Source organism: Clupea harengus, chromosome 24, assembly GCF_900700415.2.
Source record: "Clupea harengus chromosome 24, Ch_v2.0.2, whole genome shotgun sequence".
Lineage (NCBI taxonomy): Eukaryota > Metazoa > Chordata > Actinopteri > Clupeiformes > Clupeidae > Clupea > Clupea harengus.
In genome coordinates, this window is record NC_045175.1 from 2062499 (window position 1) to 2069273 (window position 6775).

Here is a 6775-nt window from a genome sequence, read left to right on the forward strand (position 1 = left end):
TGGTCAAGTGTAAATTTGCCTTTACTTGTTACTTATATTAGAGTGAGTGTTTAACATCCACTCCAATAACCAATAAAGGGGGAAAGAGGTTGGCCTTGTCTTTATCCATAGTCAATTCATACCAAATTGTCACACTATATTTGTTTTGATTATTTTGATACTTCTGTGCACTATTATGTGACACATGTATTTGTTCTTGTTCTCCCTCTCATTAAATGAACACATGCTTTAGTCTTTGTTACATTCAGTGTTTTTTTTTCATGTTGCTGTGGTTGTGTCCCCTGCACCACTAGTCAGCCTCACCACACCTCACGTCATGGGGGTGAAGAGTTCTTCCTCCCAGTTGCGATTGCACCAGCCTCTGCCCTGATGGAAATACACAGAAGAAGAAGTTGGAGTACGTGACCCAATGCTCATCTTCTTTTCTCTGTGAGTAAAAACCCAAAGCGCGAAGAGGTAAGCATTTTATCAGCATTTTGTTTCAACAGTCACACATCCTTTTTACATGTTGAAGTTGTCGTTAGTGAGAGTTTGGCATACTTCTTTACAAGGTAGGTGCTTCTATATTCATTTATAGTCATAACTTTGACAGTGATCATTTATTTCAGAGACAGTTCTTTTTTCTATTCTGGTGTTTCACTAATTTTACCATGAATTCAAATGTTAGCATGTTTGTTTCTGAATGGATAGAAACCCATGTCATTTTTGTAGAGACATTTCTACTCTAAACTCTGTGCCCTCTCTGTATATTCAACTTTGGAAGGACAACTAAAAGCATGTTATGTACATTGTCAGACTGTTGCTCATATTTTAAAGGAAAATATCAATTAACGTTATCAACATTCATTTTCTTCTTAAAAGTTAAAAGTTTTTTTTTTCTCTTTTATACATTTTGTACTGTTGTATTTATGGTGTCCTTTACTCTTCTGTAAGCATGCATGCTAGACTCCTCTCTATTCTAACTAAAGTCCAGTCTGTAGTAGTTGCTTCCACCTTTTCTGATGTGAGTGTGAAAGTTACACTGAACACTACTGATACTAGTAATAGAGTAATAGTAGAGTAAGGATATCCAGTCAGCAACCTAAACTCTTTAAGATCCTGTATGTTCTTAATGTATCTTCGTTAATCAAAATCCAATACATTTTCTAAACTCTGCCTATATAAATGTAACAGTGTGAGTGTGTGATGTTTTATTATTGCAGGGGAAGTGAGAAATGGTTTTTAAAAGCATGCTCATGTTGACTGCAGTATTTATCGTGAGGCTGCCAGGTACAGTGGACATAATGTAATACTTCCAAGATATGCTATGATGATATGGCATATACACTATGAAAGTATAAATGTGTGTATGTAATAAATGTATACTATTATTTGACATCATATCATAAGATATACTAACAGTGTTATTTTAACATATTTATTTGACATATCCAAACTCCCCACACACAGGCATCAGAAATTATAATTACAATACCTGATCAGTGCCAGGAAGATACTCTTCTCAAAGCTTTCGGCATTTCAATATTTTATCCAAATTGACTCTTCACTCTGTGACTGTGTTTCAGGTGTTCAGTGTGGAGTGAGTGTGACCTACTCCTCCACACAAGTCTTTGGCCTTAAAGGGGCATCAGTGGTCCTGCCCTGCACATATCACTATTCTGGGGTTGGATATTATATAGGAGGAGAGTGGTATGAAGAGAAAAGAGGGAGAGTCAGAGGACACAGTAGCTCTGGTTATCCTGACTGCAGTCTGAAAATAGACAAACTTTCAGATGATCACGCTGGTGTTTATCACTTTCAGTTTTACACAACCTTTCACTGGGGTTGGATAACAGACAGATCTGGTGTTACAGTCTCCGTTACACGTAATGATGAACATATACAACTTACAATTTGTTTTATTTTTTCTGATCATAATTGAAATGATATTCAAGGTTGAAGCCACATTGACTTCTAACCTCTCTTCTCAGACCTGCAGGTGAAGGAGGGTGCTGTTGTAGGGAAACAGAATCGGACTGAACTGACCTGCAGCACCTCCTGCAGCTTGAGCTCTAACACTCAGTATGTCTGGTACAAGAATGGACAGCCTCTACAAGACAAAACCACAGCCTCTATACTACTAGACTCAAGCAGACCCATTAAACAGAACAGTTACTCCTGTGCTGTGAGAGGTTATGAGACTCATCGTTCCCCTGCAGTGTGTGAGTAGGGATGTAACTCAAGAACATTACATGACTATTTCATGTCAGATGTATGGGATACTTTGATCTGAATGTCAAGATTCAGCAGATGAAACAGTCTGTTACTCAGGCAACTTGTTTTTTATATGCAGATAACCACATACGTAGATGCCTTTCATAATGCTAATCATAATGTGCATGTGTACGCTGATAGATATGGTGTTTAATACTCGTATTTCACATACATAATATACGGTAGATGCCTTTCATAATGCTTATCATAATGTCTACACTGATAATTATAGTGTTTAATATCCAATTTTTACACCTGGCCATAGGTGCTCCATCTGAACAATGTTGGGGTGTGACCTACTCATCTAACAGCATCTGTGCATTGAATGGTTCATCTGTGAATATTTCCTGCAACTACAGATATCCCAGGGATCACCGCATCAGCACAACCTTCTGGTTTAACAAGCAGAAATCAAGCCGTCTCGATGTAGATCTAAGTTTGGAAGAAGACTATCAAAATCACACAGAGTATGTTAGGAATAAAGAGAATAGTTGTACCCTGAGACTGATAGACATGAGAGAGAGTCACTCTGGAGAATATGCCTTCAGGTTTACTACAGCACAGGGGAAGGGATACTCTGGATTACCTGGAGTCAACATCACTGTAACAGGTAAGCCCTTTAACTGTTTTGATAATGAAATGTGTGTACACGTAGCACTGCGTCCCCCTACACATAATATATCCATCAGTTCTGCAGGTGTTGATAACTCCTGAAGCAGTGAAAGAGGGAGAGAAAGTGACACTCACCTGTAATACAACCTGTATTCTGAGTAACAACCCCACCTTCATCTGGTACAAGAACGGACAGCCTGTGACCTTGAACCACACAACCAGAGACAACAGGCTGCTTCTAAACACAGTCAGCAGTGAGGATGTGGGCAGTTACTCCTGTGCTGTTAGAAGACACGAGAGTCTCTTTTCCACTGATGTGTTTCTCAAAGTCCGATGTAAGTTACTACAACTGACTGTAAACGTGTACAGTTGTGTACAAATATGGTTAAAAACGTAGTGCATATAAAATATATTGTGTCTTGTTGTTTATTTATAGGTCTATATGGTCTCACTGCTACAGAAATCAAACACATCAATGAAATGTCTTCATATGTTACGTGCTTTCTTTACTTATTTATTAAGATAAAACTTGCATACATTTTAACAGACAAGCCAAAGAATGTCTCAGTGTCCATCAGTCCTGGGGAAATAGCGGAGGGCAGTTCTGTGACTCTGACCTGCAGCAGTGATGCCAACCCACCAGTGCACAACTACACCTGGTATATGAGGACTGGAGCTGAATCTCTTATTAGGGGCACAGGGGACAGCATCAGCTTCAATGTGACCTCTGATTCCAGTGGACTTTACTACTGTGAGGCAGATAATGAAGTTGGCTCTCAGACCTCTACTGGACTTGCAGTTCCAACAGAAGGTCAGTGTCGTCTAGTTTTATGAGAATACTAAAATGTATCTCTGCCTGTGAAAATTCCACTGTTTGTTTACAAAATTTTGGTGAAAATTTTGATGTGATTTAATGCTTGCATTGATGATTAGAAGGAGGAGATTTGAAACAGCTTTGACTGTTGTCATCATCTTGCCACATGATGGCATTCAGAATGTAAAGCCAGTTTGCTTTTCCTGCAAAGTATCACTTACAGCACTGTTGATTATTGTTGCATGTATTTACTGTTTCATCATCAAGATTTTAATTTACCCGTAGAAGTGGCTGGCATCATCCTACCAGCTATTATCACCACATTCATCATTCTTGCTGTCCTGCTGTTACTTGGAATTGTGTGCTTAAGGTGATTCAGTGAAGTTTGCTTCCTCTGAAACAATTTTGTGCAAAAACAGGGATACCATGTATGATAAATGCATATTATTTATTTATATGAATTCATACAACTTTAACTCTCTAACATCACCTATACATGCGAATGTCCCATCTACAAAACAGGAAGCAGAATGCTGAAATTACTGCAGATACAAGGAATACAATTACTGACATACAGGTGAGGAACTTGGTGCTCAAATTCCTTAGCTGTATTCTGTTCTGCAATGATTACATTTGTACGTATCTCCCCATATGGAATATCTGGCACCAGCCAAGCCTAAATAACCTTAGGAACTCTTGCACCTGAAATCAGAGTTGTATGTCACCATTGCGTTGTATTGTCCATTCACCTCTGCATCATTCATGATGTAATCTATTCTCTTTCCCGATCAGAACGACTCAGGTCTCGTTTACAGCACTGTCACAGCAAGGGCCACGACCTCTGACCCCGCACAGAGAATGCCCACACCTGATCAAAACGACGTTCAGTATGCCAGCGTTCGCATCAATCGCTCCAAAACAGAGGAAGTACCACTTTACGCCACCGTCCAGAAGCCTCAAACCTCCACGCTGGACAATGATGTTACCTACTCATCGGTCCAGTTACTTAGAGGGAGTTCTGCCACCAGGTGGGCATTTCTGCTGTCTGAATGCTCAGTAGCCAAATTACAGCAATGTAGTCACCTCTCACATATCATACTGAAAATGTTCCTGCTTTCAGTCACAATCCAACCCTTATTCCTCAGACTAGAGGTGTAACAGTAAGTGCTGCATGATGTGTGTTCACAGAGCTGAGATTGACGTGATCTACAGTGCAGTCATCAAACCCTGACAGGCCCGTGAAACAGCAGACCAGAATTACCCTCAGGTGATCATAGCTGTCCATCAGAATAAGACACGCTCAGTCCTTACAAGAAATCCTTTTTAGTATAACTTTTAATGTGAAATTTGTTAGTGTAAATTTCTTTGTTTCTATGTTGTTACTGCCAAAAAGCAGATGTGTGTGTGTGTGTTTGTGTTCCATAGTAGAAAATCATGACTTTGAACTGTTTTATTTTATATACACAAATATCAGATATTCCTCAGATGTTAGATATTCCTTAAATTCCTCACTGATCCCCCTATTACATGTTACATTGAGAAACATCCCAAACCACCTCATCTCACAGATAAGAGAGGATAAGTAAACATCATGGACGGAAGCAACTTCATTTTCTAAAATATTTACAGAATCTGAAAAAATGGCCTTTAAACTCAACATTTACATAATACCTTAAAGCTGAGAACTTAGAAATTGAAAGACATAGACAATACATTGGATTTACTCAAGTAACACAAACTGTTTCTATTTTGGTAAGCATGAAGAAGAACTTTACACACTCTAAGATTTTCATTATTGGTATTTTGTTTAACAACCTTGTATTTAATTGCTGTATCATACTGTATGATCAGTTGGAGAATGTCATTGTTCTACAAATGCTCAAGAGAAAATGAAAGTAACCTTTTCTGTCAGGACTTCGGGCGGCGATTGCCACGATTTGGCACATTGGTGGCCTCTGGTGGCCAAGGGACAAGATAACGGACTTGTTTTCGCACACATGTGCATTAGTTGTGATTTGTGTCATTCACCTGTTACCCATTGTGTGTCATTCACCTGTTTGTAATTAAACACTGTTTGTATGGTTGCCACTTAGTCTCAATTAGCCAGGGTTTAAATACCTAGCTAGTTTCTCTGGCCCTCATCGGGTCGTTAGAGTTTCCTGTCTTTGTCTAGTGCGAGTGTTGAGGTGTATCTCCTGCGGCTCTCAAGCCGCTTTTGTGTTGCGTTGCTAATATAGCTTCGCCTCTCGCTGCTAGGACTTAGTTCTTTATAATAGCTATGTGGTTAGTAGCTTCTTGAAGCACTGCCTTTTTGCATTATAATACACCCTTTTTGGATTTAAACCTTTTGCAAGTAACCTTTCCCTTATAGAAGACATATATTTAAGAATGTATACATTCAAGCCTTTAACAGGGCTTGAGCTGTGTAGAAACCTGACCTGAAAAATGTACAGCTATAGTCTAACAATCTGATTTAAGAAAAATAAAAGACTATTTTATCACACTGTGTGTTCCTCATACTTCAGCCTTTCTTCACTCAATGGAGGATCATATTTACCTCCGTCGTTTCTTGGATTATTTTTTTGTCTCTCTGTCAGCAGGAATATGTAAAAACTACCTGCCCGATTTCTATTACACTTGGTGGATGGGTGTAGCATGGGCCAAAGAAGAACCAATTCAATTTAGGAGCGGATCCAGGAAGATTGTGAGATAGGGCACACCTCTGAGTGTTTATATGGTGGGAAGGTGGTGATAAACCCCTCACACAATAAAGAAAATTCTTATTGGTACATGGACAAGATGGAAAAAATATATACAAGCATAGGCCTATTAACACAAAGCAACACAACATAAATCACTTCAGTGGCAACACAAACAGGTAGCGTCTGACACAAACACCTAAAACAAATATTGAAAACAGAAAAGAAAACACAAACAAAACAAACAACTCTGATATAACTGTCACAACTAACACTACCAGTGTAATATCAGTGAAAAACACTGAAGGTTAAACTCCACAAACTTGTTCTTGTTATGAAATGCCCAATGACTGACACAAACACTTCCCCATCATCATATGGTCTGAAAATGATTCCC

The 6775-nt window shown here is 38.9% G+C and overlaps 1 long non-coding RNA gene across 1 annotated transcript; it reads left to right on the plus strand.

Moving 5' to 3' along the window:
* The first annotated feature begins 503 nt into the window (after positions 1 to 503).
* Positions 504 to 1706, plus strand: LOC122128777. Its single transcript, XR_006151602.1, has 3 exons — positions 504 to 551; positions 1203 to 1269; positions 1566 to 1706. It is a non-coding gene; the product is annotated as an uncharacterized LOC122128777 (long non-coding RNA).
* Positions 1707 to 6775: the final 5069 nt, after the last annotated feature.